This window comes from Equus quagga, chromosome 14, assembly GCF_021613505.1.
Source record: "Equus quagga isolate Etosha38 chromosome 14, UCLA_HA_Equagga_1.0, whole genome shotgun sequence".
Lineage (NCBI taxonomy): Eukaryota > Metazoa > Chordata > Mammalia > Perissodactyla > Equidae > Equus > Equus quagga.
The window spans coordinates 83,776,047-83,793,008 of NC_060280.1; the positions used below are offsets into that span (position 1 = coordinate 83,776,047).

General features: G+C 46.9%; 1 long non-coding RNA gene across 3 annotated transcripts; it reads left to right on the forward strand.

Annotated features, from left to right (window-relative positions):
* Positions 1 to 9,021: 9,021 nt before the first annotated feature.
* On the forward strand, positions 9,022 to 15,084 carry LOC124251690 (uncharacterized). Of its 3 annotated transcripts, XR_006891838.1 has the most exons (5): positions 9,022 to 9,311; positions 12,542 to 12,762; positions 13,632 to 13,722; positions 14,621 to 14,788; positions 14,874 to 15,084. It is a non-coding gene; the product is annotated as an uncharacterized LOC124251690 (long non-coding RNA). The 3 variants fall into 3 exon arrangements; XR_006891839.1 differs by lacking the exon at positions 12,542 to 12,762 and having other exon boundaries at positions 14,596 to 14,788; XR_006891837.1 differs by lacking the exon at positions 12,542 to 12,762.
* The last annotated feature ends 1,878 nt before the right edge of the window (positions 15,085 to 16,962 follow it).

Consider the following 16,962-nt stretch of genomic DNA (forward strand, 5'->3'; position numbering starts at 1 on the left):
ATCCTCCAAGCTTTACAAAGCCAGACATTACGGTAAATCTCGCTAGTTGTATGGCCTCATCTTTGGCCAAGAGACTGGAGAAGATCTACAGTGGTGAATGTGTTGCCAGTGAGATAGTTGTGTTGTTTTGGTAGAAAACTCTAGAAGAAGATCTGCAGCCAGAAAACCCTACTGCTGAGACTTCAGCCCCCAAAGATTCCCCAAGCTCTTTGAAAATCAGGCCAGTCTCACAGCCTTTCCTGAACCCAGTGATGAAGAACGAGTCTGAAGAATAGGAGACATGGATCAAAAGGTTCAGGAAGCTGGAAGATGCCCTATACTTGTGTGATCTGAATAATGCAGGTGAAGTGTGAAGCTTAAAGCTAATATACTTCTGTTTGTGTTTTAGTCTGAAAGTGGAGATCTCATTTTCTTTCACTTGTTAACAAATACAATTTGTATATAAACCACGTGCCTGGCACTGTGCTGGGCACAATCAGGGAATACAAAGATGGATCAGATGTGTAACCTCCACCAGGTTGTTTAAAGTTTCTCTGTGTCTCTGGAGAAATCCACTTCAGCACCTGGGTCTAACCCACAGTCCAATCTTGCAATTCCCCTGATTGACATTTTCAGCATGCTTGCCAACAGACTGAACTCCAAACTTCTTAGCAAAGCAAAACCTGATCCTTGTCTACCTGACTAGTGTCTTCTCCTTCAGTTGTTATTCTCTCAGCATACCCTATCCTGTCAGAGTCAACAACGTGCCTTCAATCAAATGTGATTTCTCCTGTGGCCATGCCCTCCATCTGAGCTGTCCACCTCTCCTTTACCTACCTCACCCCCTCCCACCTCCCCGTCTTGTCCAACTGGCTAATTAATGCCTAAACATATTTTACATTGGAACTCAACTCCACTCCTCTGAGACTCCACAGACAGATCTAGGCCAACCTTTATCTGATCACTTAGAGTTCATTAACATCCAGTATCATACTTAATATATTGTATTTTTTCATTTGAGGGCTTGTTACTATCTCACCAGTAGACTATATTCCCTTTTTATCCCCAGCATCTTGTGCAATTCTGTTCAACACTTTTTTTGAGGCAATAAGTAAATAAACAAATGTACATAAATAACTAAATCCAAGATGGGAGGTGATAAATGCCATTAGGGTGTGCTATGTGGGCATTCAGAGAAAGGAGGTTCCTTCCCATAAGGTGATCAGGAAGTCTCTGGTAAAATGGGACTGATCATTAGAGATCAAGGGCAGTTTGTATACAAAGGAATGAAATAGAGTGCCCTCTCTGGCAAAGGTGCAGGTTAGCCAAGCAAAGTGTTATGTATGAAGCTCGATGCAAGGAGTTTGCTTTGTATAAAATGTAAGGACTATTAAGAAGAACATCAAATGATAGAGGATGGGACCAGATCCAGATGCCAGACCCTGAGATCAAGATTTCATTCAAAGATAGTGAGTAGTAGTCAGGGTTTCTAAGCAGGGGAGTGGTATGATCAAGTTGTTCTCCAGAAAGTTGGTGTTTCTGTGCAGAATGAAGGAGAAATTGAAAGCACGAAAAGGAGGAAGGAGGCTATCGGAGTGTCCAACTGAGAGAGAATGTAATCCAGAACCAGGTCAGAGGCCTGCAGAAGGGAGGAGCACATACAAAAGCACATGGGCTGAAATCGTTGTACTTAATCACATGCTGTGGTTTGTGAAGACTTAGTGTCCCCTATGTGGCTCTGGAAACATGAAACTTGTAGAAACAGAGATAAGAGTGGTGGTTTTCAGGGGACACGGGGAGATGTTTAAAGGGTACAAACTTTCAGTTTTCAGATGAATAAGTTCTGAGGATCTAGTGTACAGCATGGTGAGGCTAGTTAACAATACTGTATTGTGTACTCAAAAGTTGCTATGAGAATAGAGCTTTAGTCTTCTCATCATAACAATGATAACAACAACAAAATGGTAACTATGTGAGGTAAAGGATGTGTTAACTAACCTCATTATGGTAGAAATTTTACAACATATACATGTATCGAATCACATTGTACACGTTAAACTGACACAATGTTATATGTCGATTACATCTCATTTAAAAAGGAGTTAATGTGCATATTGGTACATTCTAGAAGTAATCATATAACAGTAGCAATGCTTGTCTTTTCATTTTCTGTTTGTTTCATTTTGATTTTCAATTTCCAAAGCAATTTAATTCTAGACCACATGACATATAACTGCCTTAGAATACCCAAGGACTTCTAATAATTATATCAAAGAGAGGGGAAGATAAAAATTTCAAATGAACAATTCATCTAGCTGAATTAGAAAATCATTTATTAAGCATCTGCTATGAGCCCAGACTGTGCTAGAGGCTGGACCAGGAGGGAAACCAGAAAGGATGAAACATGTCCTCTGACCCTGGGGAGATTTTAGGTAAGATACAAAGACTGGCAATAATTCAACACCAGCAGAATTTTTTTTTTTTTAAAAAACAGCATGTAATACAGTGTTATAATTGAAGATACAATGAGAGTACAAAAGTCCAAAGGAAAGAGAGAAGAGATGAAAAGAAGCTCATCATCTAGTGTGAGCTGGGTACTTAGAGAGGGCTCCATGGAAGAGAAAGCTGGAGCTGAGCCTTGAGGAGAGGTAGACTTTGGATACCTGGGTTGGAATTCCAAGTTCGAAACCATCTCCTGCAAAGGTTAGAGGACGCGAATGAGTGTGATGGGGAAGAGAGTGAGCAAGACAGGACTGGACTTCATGTTGGATCTGACAAATAAAAATGGCAAGCAATAGGATATATTGGAGTATATGAGGAAGCCATTTGGTTTAAACCTAATTCTGCCTGACTTTGTTTTTTTCCAAAAGGGCCTGACTGTGGCTATTGAGCATGCATTGCATATCTGCTTAGACATTTCCTATGGCCAGAACAAAGGCCCTTGAGATAAAGGTGCAACTTCCCCCTACATTAGCATTTCCTTAGGGATAAGCATTTTTCCTTAGGCTAGGAACTGACTGCTGCACTCACCTTTGACCACCCAGCTCACCTGTGACCACTCAGCTGGAGACAACAGACTGCCACCCTGCTGTGTTCACTGAGACAGAAGACCTACCTGTTATTTCCATCAATCACTGTGCTGACAGAGCAGTCTCGCGACTATTGTAAAAGGGACATTTCAATCCTATGTGAAACATCCTCTCTGGGGGTATATAACCAGTCTGTGCACCCCACTTCTTTGGTGCCCTTTCTTCCTTCGGGAAGAAAGGCCCCGGGTTATAATCCTCAGATTTAAGCTCAGAATAAACTCACCCAAATTTTCATTTATAGATTGGTTATGGGTTATTTTCATCGACAGTTCAGACAGTGAAGTTGAGACCCTTCTGTGAAACATGAGGGGTAGGATGGGCCCTAATTCTCTACCCAGGGCCCACCAAAGGCTCAACCAGAGGACACAATGAAAGCTGAGATGGATAACACAGGGAAGATACTAGAAAAAAGGAAATCAAAAGGTTATTGAAATAATCATGAGCCTAGGCATTAATAGCAGGACTATGAGGCTGACGATTGTGTTAAAAACAAAAATGAAATAAAAAAGAAGTTAAGTGGAGAGAAAAGACACTTCCAAAGAAACAAATGCTGAGTTGCGATGATGACAGGTGACAGATCATAAACTCAGTTGCTAAGAGACTCCCCAAAGACTAGGGGACTGTCCTAAGGAAAAACAGAGTTTTGTTGACTTTGAAGGCAGATTCCAGCTCATTTGAAATGCCTTTTTCTCATTGCCTCTTCAATATTTATGCCTGTTTTCTCTGTTTCTATGAAATTTGTAAGTTCCTCAACAGCCAAGGAAAGTGTCAGTGGGATCTATGAACATCTATAACTATCTTTAATGATGAAAGAGGATAACTGAGGTCAATTTGTTGGTTTATTAACCACAGTATTCAGCAGACCACCACGGCCCTATTCTAGACACTGAGCAGATGATACCTGAGGAGGATTTTAGGCTGGTTACTTTTAAAACTACAGATGAGAAGCAGGCTCCGAGGACTGGAATTTTGCTTGCCCTTTTGAGAGACATTTGCATTTGTGAAGGAAGAGGGGGATGAGCTTGTGGGGACCTGAAATTGGCCACCCCAAGATATGACTCTTTGGCATCGGGATTGTTTTGGGCTGATTGCTTTTGATAAACTGGGACAGGGAAGGAGCCTCTGGGGAATGGAACTTGCCCTTGTTGGGACACATTTACATTTGTAAGGTAAATCTCTATCTGTAAAAGGTGCCTCCCTCTCTGTACCAGGAAGAAGAAGTGAGATGACCTTATCCCTAGAAACTCTTAATGGGGAAGGCAAGAACTTAAGTTGGTTGCTGTCTGGCAATCTCATGTAACTGATTTAGGGTGGTGGCTTCTGACCTTTACTTAATCCGATTTGATTCTTGTCTAAAAGTCATGGGATCACCCAACGACCAGACCCCACCTGCACTGATACCATTTTAACTTTTTTTCATGTTCTTTCCTTTGTCTTTGTAAAGAGATGACTCACATACCTATGCCTTAAATTTAGCCCTAACTCTCAACTCAGGGCAGCAGCAGGAGCTCTGACTGCCCGTGGGTCCTGTCCCCACGCACCAGCTCTGCCTGCCCATGGGTCCTGTCCCCATGCCAGCAGGGGCAGCAGCAGCTGCTCTGCCTGCCCATGGGCCCTGTCCCCATGCTATTCTATTCTCTAAATAAAAGAGCACTACTGCCAGATCTTAAGGGTCTAAGAAATCTTTCTTTCGACTCCTCGGCTCACTGACCCCGCATCAATACCTACTGTGCCCACTGATGAATCACTGTTCTTTATTATATGAGAGGAAATATGTAGGCCAGGGCGTTCATCATCCAGGCTGAAGGCAGACCATCCATCATCAAATTAGTGTTTCTTGGAAACTAGTCTGTGCTTATTCTCTAATGGAGATTGTCAAGAAAATACCCTTGAGGGGAAGGAATAAGCAATGACTATGAGTAACTGACCATGTTTTCTAAAAGAAGAGTGGTTGGGATAAATGTTTGGGGGAATAGCAGTTTTGCAATTTTCCCAGTGAACTAAAGGCTAGATAGAAAGTAGTTTAGAGTTCAAAGAGGCAGAATGCAATGAGAGCCCTCAAGGACATTCTCTGCATGGGTCTGGACTTTACATACACTGCATCACTAACTCCTCACATCGACCACATGCTGAAGGGATTAGTGTGTCTTTGAGCCAGCTCAAAGTGATAAAATAACAGCCAGTGGGAAGTTGAACCATAATTTAAAACCAGTTCTATTGGTCCCACTATCCCAAACTCCCACAGCATACCAGGAAGAGCATGAAGTTTTGCTTGTTGTTTTATTGGTTTGTTTATTTGTTCATTTTACCAGAAGATTCAAGTCCAGACTTCACTAGTTGCTGAGTCCTGAGAGCCAGTCACTTATATTCGCTGAGCCTGTTTCCTCATCTATAAAATAGGACTGATAATATTAAAACATACCTCCCAGATCTGAGAAAGTGTCCAATGAGATTTGAAAATTCTTTGTAAACTGTAAAATGAAGTCCATATTAAAGAGGTTCTTCTTATCGTTACCCCCCAAGTGGGCTTGTCTGCTCGCCTCAAGACATGTCAGTAGTCAGGAGGCAAGGTGGTAGGAGAGAAAGGACTTCATTGCAGCTTGCAAGTGTAGGGGAGGAAGACATTTCCTCTTCCCAAATGTGGATTCTTCTGGCTGGAGAACGAATTAAATTCACATGAGAGAGAATAGCAAGAGAAAATTAAACAAAGCTTTATGAGGAACCATGGCCCGGGGACTTTCTTCCCAAAGGAAGAAAGGGCACTGAAGAAGTGGGGTGCACAGAGTGGTTATATACCCCCAAACAGGGTGTTTCACATATGATTGAAATGTTCCTCCCACAATAGTCACAAGATTGCCCTGTCGGCACAGCGCTTGATGGACACAGCAGATAGGTCTGCTGTCTCAGTGAACGCCTCGGGCTGGCAGGTGTGTTGCCTCGGGCTGGGGGGTCACAGATGAGCGCTGCAATCTGTTCCAAGCCTAAAGAAAGATGCTTAATCTTTAAGGAGATGCCAACGTTGGGAGGGGGAGGGAAGTCAGTTACAGGAGGTTACCAGAGAAGCACAATAAAATGCAGATTTAAGTCCTTGCCTTTGGCATTGATTAAGAGTTTCTAGAGAGAAGGTCATCTCCTCTTGTTCCTGGTACAGAGAAGGAGGCACATTTTACAGATAGAGATTTACATTACAGATGTAAATGTGCCCTAACAAAGGGCAAGTTCCATTCCTCAGAGCCTCCTTCCCTGTCCCAGTTTATCCAAAGCAATCAGCCTCAAATAATCCTGATGCCAAAGAGACATATCTTGGGATGGCCAATTTCAGGTCCCTACACCAGCAAGAGGGAAGATGGCTGACTCATGTCTGAAAGAACCATCTTCCAGAACAAAGACTGCAGGCCAGTTATGTATACAGGGCCAGTCTCCAGGTTGGGGAGGTGGCTGGTCTCTGGGTGGGGCAGGCATCTGGTCCCAGCTCTTGATAGTCCTTTGTTTTACTGGAAATGCATCAGAGAATGGAGCAACTGCCCTATACTCTGTCCTTTCAGTTGTCATTGAGGATAGCTATCAGCATAATCTCTCTGCCTGGGGTCATGGCATTCCTAAGGAACTCAAAAGAACAAAGTTATCATCTTAAAGCAGATGGGAGGGCCACAAAAATCTACAGAACTGGTCTGGGCTAGTTAGTCAGACCTTATTTAAAGTTATAATATGGTTTCTTTTCTACAATATGGCTTCCCTTATGTCAACCTTGTTTTGAGCTGCTATCAATTGCCCTCTGTCAGTTATATGCCCAGCATAGTCATATGCTGGTGTAGGGAATAGGGCCATCGCGTTCAATCTGGCTACTTCCTGCCGAATCAAGGCAATATGAGAGGACCACGGCATGGAAGTTACCCTCTTCTTAAAATGGGCCAAGAGATCTTTCTGATCTACCTCCATATCCCCATCGCCTAACACAGTGCCAACGACATAGAAGGGCCTCAACATTTTATTTGCCTGGGTGTAAGTTTTACAATGAAGAGACCAAACTTAACCCTTCCATTTTTTCTTTCTTTCTCAGGAAACAAAGGAAAGGGAACCTCTGCCACTCCAGTGCAGCCTGACATTCCTGAGATGCCTCAAGGCACAACTGAACATATGGTATGCACCTGGGTATGTGGAGCTTGAGGAAGAGCTTCACTCATCTTTGATCTTCTATTCTCTGATGCTGGGTGGGATCCTCCTTTCTGGTTTTTCTGTTGTTGTCGACGAAAATAATCCATAACCAATCTATAAATGAAAATTTGGGTGAGTTTATTCTGAGCTTAAATTTTAGGATTATAACCCGGGAGAGTCTTTCCACAAAGGAACAGAGCACTCCAAAGAAGTGGGGGTACATAGGGCCGTTATATACCCTCAAAGAGGGTGTTTCACATATGATTGAAATGTCCCTCCCACAATAGTCACAAGATTGCCCTGTCCGCACAGCGCTTGATGGACACAGCAGGTAGTGGCTCTGCTATCTTCGTGGGTGTAGCAGGAGGCAAGTCTATTGTCTCAAGCTGGGCGGTCACAGGTGAGTGCAGCAATCAGTTTCTAGCCTAAGGAAAGAAGCTTAATCCTTAAGGAGACGCCAGTGTTGGGAGGGGGAGGGAAGTTGCACCTTTATCTCAAGGGCCTTTTGCTCTTGCCGTAGGCAATCTCTAAAGCAGATATACAATGCATGCTCAACAGCCTGGGTCAGGCCCTTTTGGAAAGACAAGGTCAGGCCGAATTAGGTTTACACCAAAATGGCTTCCTCATATATTCCAATATATCCTATTACTTGCCGTTTTTATTTGACATTGTTCATTTATTTATTTAATGATTGGCCCTGAGCTAATATCTCTTCCTCGCAGCGGAACAAACAGCAAACGGAGCTCCTGTCCTGCCTGCCCCCTGCCCCGGGCGCCAGGCTGCCGCCTGTGGTGTAGATGCAGGGAGGGTACCCCTGGTCTGACTGAGCCGGCGCGCAGGGCCTCCTCCCAGCGAGACCCTGGGAGACACAGACCGCGCCCCGGGAAGAGCAGCCTGGGAGCGATCGAGCGGCCGCTCATCAGCAGGGCTGGCGCGAGGGCGGCAGGGGTCGGCCCGAGAGAGTCCGCCGCCGGGAGCGCAGACAGTCGGGCCCGGGCGGAGCCCACCGCGCCCCGAGGGACGCAGGGAGGGGATGGCGCGGCTGCGCTCACGCGCCCCGTCTCACGGCCCACCCGCTCCGGCTGTCCGCGTGGGCCTCCGCCTCCCCCGGCGAGGACACTCGGGACCCAGCCGCCCCGGCTCTGTCCTCTTGCCCCGCGCGGCGGCCAGGGCTCCTGACCGAAGCCTGTCTTGCTCTGGGGACAACCCGCGCTCGCCATCCCCCACCGGGTGACAGCAGCGCCCCCTCGGGGGCCCGCGACCCGCAGGAAGCAGCGGCCGCATGGCTGCCTGAACGCGAACGCGAACCGTCCGCAGCCCAGGACAGCCACTCGCCGTCCACAGCCACGCGGCGGTACAGACGCGCCCCGGCCTGCGCCCTGCCATCTCTTCCAGGGTCGCGTCCATCCTGGCGTGCGGCCTCAAGACCCCGGATGCTACCTGCCCCTCGGGGGCGAGGGGGCTCTGGGGCCTCTGCGGAGAGACCCCGGACCCCCGTGTCCCCGAGTCCCCACATCACTCAGGCTCCACGTGCGGCCCCGCCCCCATGGCCGCCCCCCGCCCCTCGCAGCCCAGCCCTCTCAGTCGCTCGCCTCTGCTGCCTCAGTGCCTCCTCGCTCCACATGGTCCCTTCGCCCTCCCTTTAGGCCCTGGGCTCTTTCCCTCATTCCTCGGCCCTCCCCGCCCAACAGTGGCTCTTTCCCTGGATCCTCCGCCCTGTGGTCGATGTTCGGTCCTTTCCGTAGACACTTGGCCCTCCCCTCTCCACCCGGCTCTCGGTAGATGGTCTGCCCCTCAGACACTCTCGGCCCTTTCTGTATCCCCTCGGCTCTTCCCTTCACGACTCTGCGACTCGGACAAGCCCGGCGCTCTCGGCCAGCTGTCGGTTGTTTCCGTCTCCGCCAGGGCTCTGCGATTCCCACAACCTCGGCGCACTCAGCCAGCCATCGGTTGTTTCCGTCGCCCTCCGGCTCCCCGCCCGGATGTGTTAGTCTCAGTTCATGCACAGCCCGCGGGACGCGCTCGTGTGCGCTGGGCGGTGGCTGTGTCTGTTCTGAAATCGCAGCTCGCGGAGAACTGTGCTCCAGGGTAGGTGCAGCGCGGTCCTGGTGAAAGTCTGGGCGTGTGGCCGGGCGGGGACGGTGGAGTGGGGCCTGGGTCAGGGATTGGCCTCAGGATCAGGGCTGTAGGCTTCATGGATAGTGACAAGCAACAGGGTGGACGAGCGCCCGAGGGAGCCGTTTGGGTTGAAAGGAACTCGGCCGGCACTGGTTTTCCCGAAGGGGCCTGGCCTGTGGGGTGCGCGTGTATCCGCTTTAAACGTTGACTGTGTCCCCAAGACAGGAGCGATCAGTAAGGATGGGGACGCAGCGTCCCCACATCGGCGTTTCTGGAAGGAAAACCGTCTCCCCCTAAACTCGGGATTGAGTGCCCACCCGGCCACCTGAGACCTCCGACCCGCTGTGTTCACTGACCTGCGGTGTCAGCAAAGCCTCTGGTGACAAGTGAAGGGACATCCCTGTCATATGTGGTGGATGCCATTTGTTCCAAGACCCTATGTAGCCGCTCTGTGACCCCCTTGTTTGGTGCCCTTGCTGCCTTGGGGAGAAAGGCCCCGGGCTAGTCCCCACAGCTGCCCTATAGTAACTCACCCAGTTTTCAGTGGTAGATTAATTATGGAGTATTTGCGGCGAAAGGGTTAGGGTTAGGGCTGGCGTCAGGGATGTGGTTAGGGTAGGGGTTGGGGTCTGGGTCAGGGTTTAGGGTTTAGGCAAAGGTTTAGGGTTTAAGATGGGGTCTGGAATTACAGGCAAGAGGTGAGAAGAGCGAGGTGAGGGTGAGAGTAAGGGTGAAGGCGAATTTACTGGTTGCGGGTTAAGGATACAGGATACAGGTTAAGGTTCGAGGTTTGGGTACAGGTTCTGGGTTGGGATTAGGATTAGGGTTAAAGGTATGGTGATGCTTGTCGTTAGGGTTAGGGAATTAGGTTTAGGGTTAGGGTTGGGGAGATAGGTTTTAGGGTTAGGGTTAAGGTTTAGGGGTTAGGATTAGGGGTAGGGTTAGGGTAAGGTTAGGGTTAGGATTAGGGTTAGGGTTAGGGGTTAGGCTCAGTGTTAGGGTCAGGGTCAGTGCCAGGGTGAGGGTTAGGGCTAGGGCTGGGGCTTAGGGCTTATGGCTAGGGTTAGTGCTAGGGCTAGGGCTGTGGTTAGGGGTTTGGTGTTAGGGTTAGTGTTAGGGCTAGGGCTTAGGTCTTAGGGCTAGGACTAGAGAGTTCGGGTTAGGGTTCGTGTTCGGATTGGGGTTGGGGTTAGGGTCAGGGGTTAGGGTTAGGCTTAGTGTTAGATTTAGGGTTAGGGTTTAGGGTTAGGGGTTAGGGTGTTAGGGTTTGTTAGGGCTCTGACCTTTTGGCATTAGGTTTATTTGCTGAAATTCATTTTTTCCAATCCTTTGTTGTAGTTGGATGGGAGAGAGTCCTGGGTCATCTCTCCCTGCCATTTTGCTCCGCCCCTCTCTTTAATCATCTTTTGTTGACATGTTTTAGGTCAGGTCTGCTGGCAATTCCATCAGTCTTTGTTTGTCTGAGAAAGTATTTCTCCATCATTTTTGAAGGGTAATTTCACTATATAGAATTCTAAGCTGGTGAGGGTTTTTCTTTCAACACTTTAAACATTTCATTCCACTCTCTCCTTGCTTGCACGGTTTCTCCTGTGAAGTCCACTGTGATTCTTAGCTTATTCCTCTATAGGTGTGTTTTATTTCTCTGGCTTCTTCCAAGATTTTTTTAGTCTTTTTTTTTTTTACTTTTTATTTTTCAGGTTGAATATGGTATACCTAGCAGTGCTTTATTTCTTTCTTTGGAATTTTTCCTGCTTGATGTTCTCTGAGTTTCCTGGATATATGATTTGGTGGTTATTGTTCATTTCGGAAAGTTCTCAGCCATTATTACCTCAAATATTTATTCTGCTCAGTTGTCTCTTCTGGTATTTCAAGTACACGTGTATTTCACCTTTTGATGTTGGCCCACTGTTCTTGGGTGCTCTGGGTTTTCCCTTCGTTATTTCTGTCTGCGTTTCTGCTTGGGCATTTCTACAGCCCTGTCTTTCAAGCACATCGATTCTTTCCTTGGCCAAGCTGAGTGTACCGATGAGCCCACTGAAAGATTTAGTCATTTCTGTTACTGTATTTTTTAAATTTCTAGCATTTAAAAAAATATTTTTCAGAGGGTCCATCTCTCTGCTTACATTACTCATCTCTTTTTGCACATTGTCTAATTTTTCTTTAGAGCTGTCAACATGTTATTCATAGCTATTTTAAATTCCCTGTCTGATAAGACCCATATCCGTGCAGTGTCTGAGTCTGGTTCTGATGATTGCTTTATCTCTTCCCAGTGTGTTCGTGCCCTCTGGCTTGCCTTGTAGTTTTTACTGAGAGCTGGACGTATTGTATTGGGTAATAGGAACTGAGGTGAATAGACCTTCAGTGTGAGGTTGCCTGTTACTCTGACTAGAAGTTGGGCTGTCTTTAATGTTGCTGTAGCTGTAGGTGTTAGAGGCTTCACTGTCCACTGGTGTCCTTTTTTCTGTCCCTTCTTGTACTTGGATTTCTCAAGAAAGTTTTCTCAAATAGAGTCTGTGTCCTGGAGCTCTCTCAGATGTGATTTACTGTTAGCATACTGGAGCCCTCTTGAGCTATGAGCAGGGCAAGCATTCTGCAATCTTATGATTAAATCTCTGTGGTTTTTACTGAGACTAAGTCTCTGGGCTTTGACTTTCAGAAGAATTTCTTAGCTTTTTCTCCCTACCTTCCAAAGCGAGTGCCTGTAGCAATATCTGGGTTCCTCTTCCTCACCCACTAAACACTCACTAACAGTCACTGTGGGGCAGGGCAGAGGTGGGAGCTCAAGAGGAGGGAGAAGGCCTCAGAGTCCTGAGCTGGCTCAGCCCCGTGTGTGCGTGTGTGTGTGTGGGGGGGGGTCACAGCATCCATGAGGCCCTCTAGGCCACAGATGGAAGGCTTCATCTCCCCCTGCCCCTGCCCCTAATGCCCCAAACCAAAGGCAGGTGTGTATGGGAGGGGCCAACAGTATTTGCATATTCAAATGCAAAGCAGTAAAGTACCTATATTTCATCTCTTGGTGACATCCCGCATCGTAATTTTGGGAGCCTCAGGCCTCCCCTCCTCCCTAAGGGATTCTCACCCTGGCCCTTGCTGGTGAAAGAAATCTCACAAGAGAAGAGGTTCTGTCTTCCCCCCTAGCTGCAGGGAATCATATTCTCTTCTGCCTGGTAAAACTGTCTTGTTTCGGTGACTTCTTGCAGAGGAGTCCTGTGAGATGCCTGGACTCCATGGTGGTGGATACTGTGAAGCATGAAGGAGGCCTTCAGCCTCCAGACCTGCTGCCATTCTGCCGGTCATTTTACAGGCTAGCTCGAAGCCCAGCTGACACTATTTATATGAACATCTTGGTTTCAGAAAGATGCATACCTTGCTTGTCTCCCACACACACAGCGGTGAAACAGAATCCGACTCTGCCAGATTTGTAAGTCGAAGCTGAGTTTGATGAGCTCCCAAATCTAATGGTAGGAGTGGCTCTGTGACTTGCTGTGTTGCAGCAGAGGTCTGCCTTGTTGCTCGTGAAATCCAGGGAGAGGGGCACAGGAACAACAGGGGTTGTCAGGTTAAGGATCAGGGTGAAGGTCAGATCCAAGGTCAGAGTTAGGAGTCAGGGGTTAGGGTTCTCGTTAAGGTTCAGGTTAAGGGTTAGGGGCTATGGCTTAGGCTAAATTTCGGGTTCAGGGTTTGGGCTTCAGGGCTAGGGCTAGGGTTAAGGCTAGGGTCAGGGTCAGGGCTAGGGCTAGGTTTAGGGCTAGGGCTAGGGCTACAGTACGGGTTCGGGTGAGGGTGAGGGTTGGGGTTCGGGTTCAGGTTCGGCTTAGGGTTCGCGTTCGGGGTTAGGGTTAGGGTTCGGGCTAGGGTTCTGGTTCGGGTTAGGGTTCGGATTAGGGCTAGGGTTAGGGTTCGGGTTAGGGTGTTAGGGTTCAGGTTAAGGTTCGGGTTTGGGTTCACGTTCAGGTTATTGGTTACGGTTCACCTTCGGGTTCCTGTTCTGGTTCTGGGTCTTCCTTGGACCAGTCTGTGCCATCTGCTCTGTTTGTGATGACTTCAGAGCCTCCTTAATGCTCAGCTGGGGGTCATTAGAAGGGCAGAATTATAAGGGGGTAGATGAGCTGGAATATCATTGGGTTGTCATGCATTTGGCTTGGTTTTCTAAGACTGCTCCAAAAACAACAAACTCTAACATTGTTACTAAATGTGGAAACTACTTAAGGGTGGAATTGATGTTGGACAGGCTTGGGTACAGAAACAGATTGGAATTTTAATCAATAATCCTTCTGTGGTTTCCTGAAGGTCAACTTAGTTTTCTTTCTGATGACTCTCTGGATGTTGAAAAGCAGACTCTCTTCCGTCAACAGTGATGTTCCACCCTACAGGACACAAGGTAATCCGGAGGAGAGGGTGACAGCCCACAGCCACGTGTGGTCCCAAGAGTGAAGCCATGTCCCTTTGCAACCCCTGCTGCCCCTTCTCAGGGTCTTCTGAGAACCCAGAGTAAACAGACCCAGCTATGCTTCTGTGGCAGCCAGCTCAGACTCAGGGGTGTGTGGCTGACACCACAGCCAAAATGTTCCGTCCATCTCTAAGCCAAGCTTGTTACTCCCTCAGCAGCAGGAAGAACGGACATTGGTTGATAAACATTCTTTGGACTTTTGTCAGCAGTCCCATGACAAAAGTGCAAAGAAGACTTATGTTCCCATGAAGCACTTAGAAACACTGTGTCTGCTCCCACACCAGCCTACGCTTTCATACAACACCATTAGTTCAGGCTCCTTCTCACCCCTCATCCATTCCTCTCTCTGGAAAAAATCCTAGTCAACATCAAATCTAGGAGTTTGGGCATTCCTTTGCTCCAGGAACCCTTGTGGAAATTTAATGATGTTTCTTCTATATTCCTATCATCATCTTTTCTGAATGAAAATAGAATCTTGCCTTTGTTATTTTTAATGCCCAGGCCCCATCACAGAGCCCGATGCACAGTACCTCCTCAGTAGTGTTGGCTGAGTGAAAATAGGGATCCCTGTGGAGCGTCATAAAATTTTTGAAGCTTACATTTGAAGTATCACTATCCTCCTCAATATAAATCAAACTGCCCTCCTGTACCTGAGTGCCATTTCCATTGTGGGGAATCATTGATGGCAAAGATCAAAGATGATCACAGCGCAGCCTGAGAACTCATCACCAGCAGAGGAAGGCAGGAGCATCCATGGGGTGGAGATGTAAATGGCGTTTTCTTTTGTTGCTCTGGGTGCCTCAGGAGCCTCCTTTCTCCTCCTCCACAGGATGCTGACTTTTAAAGCTACAGCTCAGCTCTTCATCTTGGATGCACGTGGTGTCTGGGAATCCTGCAGGTGGGTCCAGCTGCCCACGTCATGGCCTACCTCTTCACCATCATCAACAGCCTGCAGAGCGTCTCCATCTTCCTGGTGTACTGCCTCCTCAGCCAGCAGGTACCACTATCCAGCTGCCGCCCAGGACTCTTCCCATCCTCACCCCTCTCAGTGAGCTGATCCAGAGTATGCTTTTCCTCTGCAGGTTCGGGAACAATACGGGAAATGGCTCAAAAGGGTCAGGAAACCCAAAGCTGAGTCTGAGACTTTCACGCTTTCCAGCAGGGCCGTGTCTGATGCCTCCAAACCCATCACGGTATGATCATGCATTGCTCCCAGAATACTTCACCAACTGATCTGCCCGAGCAGCATGTGCCTATCACACTGGACAACCTGGGTGAACAGCAGATGATGCCCTAGGCTGGCTCACGCTTGACTTACTCCTGGACTCCTTAACCATTAGCAGTGGTCTCAGTTTAAAAGTTTATTTTAATAAACGTATTTTGCTTAGGGAACTGTGTTCATCTTGACCTTTATACATCAGTGCTATTACTGAATACCTGCTATGTGCTGTGCTTGGTTAACTCGATAAGCAAAAATCAATGACCCAAAGTGGTGATGCATGTTCTACTCAGAGCCACATTGTTCTATCCTTCTCTGCACACCTTCTATCTCACAGTCACTCAGCAGCACTCACAGAAAGGGGGAAATGGAAGGAAATGATGCACATATTTATGAATTAGACATAAGGGTTAGCTGGCATTTTAGACTTTCTTAAAAAGACTTCCTCATATTTTCAACAGCTTCTACACTATGCAAAACCTTGAAGGAAAAGCATTAATGACATGGGATAATTCATGGCACAGATTACAAAGAACCAACACAGTGGTTTAATCTTACAAAGTCCTTTTACCTATGTTTTCTCAACTCTTCCATCTTCTATGAAATCCCTTGAGTCGTCCTTACCATTTAAAGGAGTCTAGGATTCTGCCAGGAAGTCCTTGTGCATTTCTCTTGTTACCTTGTTCACCCAGCACTGGTTCCATTGTTCAATCTTCTCTCTCCTCCCCCTTTCTCAAAAATGTTCTCATCACCTATTTCACAGACAAAATCAAAGACGTTACGATGCTTTGTATATTTCACACAATCCACCATACCCACCAAACGTCAGCGTGCATCCCCTCCACATTCTTGTGTCATCGACACAATTCCCTTCTCCTCTCTGAAGACAATGCTTCCACCTGCTCTTTGGATCCCATCATTCCTGCCTTATCAACTATCCTCACATTATTGTTCACACATTCTCTCTCCCTCTCTCTCTTTTCTCTTCCTCCCTCCCTCCCTCTTTTCTTCCCTCACCTTCTCAACAGTGTTCTTGCCAAAGTTATGGAAACGTTTAGTTTTCTTCCATTTTTCACACATGTACTACTTGGCCCTGTTCTAGCTACCAGACAATAGTTGACTTTTCTCTGTGTCTCCATTTCCCTGCTTTAAACTCACTCCCTAACTCCATGCAATATGGCTTCTTTCTCCCATGATTCCACCAAAACATGTATCTCAGACCTACAGTGATCTCTGTGTTCCTAAAAGCCTTCTCAGAAACTTCTCACACTATTCCCCACCCCTTTCTCATGAAACTCTCCATCTTTATCCCCTATAGATTCTATTTACACACCCCTGCATGTCTTTCTTCCATTCTCTCTAGCTTTTCTGTCTGTCTCCTTCATAGTTCCATCCAGTGGGTTGGTTCCAGAAAAACTTCAGTTCTCGTTAAATTCTTTCCTCCTAAACAATCATGTCCATTCCTTAGATTCAGTCACATATCGATGCAAATGATGCCTCTGTATGTTTCTCTAGGTCTGACCCTTCCTCTGAGATCTAGAGGAACATCTCCACTTACTTATTTGACATTTTTGATATCTCAAAGACACCTTCCACTCATCCTTCCTATATAAGACTTGCAATCTTTATCCTAATCCAATTCTTTCCCATGGTGTCTGTCTTTCTGAATGGCACTACATCCATCCTGTGACACATCTTTGAGCCCTGAAAGTTACACTTAACAATCATCTTACTCCCCATCACAACCTATTCATTATACAATGCTGTTTTTGTTTGTCTTAGGTTTCCCTTTTTTATTTATTTATTTATTTTTTGGTAAAGATGATTGACCCTGAGGTAACATCTGTTGCCATTCTTCCTCTTTTTTTCTCCCTAAAGCCTCAGCACATAGTTGTATATCCAAACATAAGTCCTTCTAGTTCACCTATGTAGGGTGTCACCACAGCTTGGCT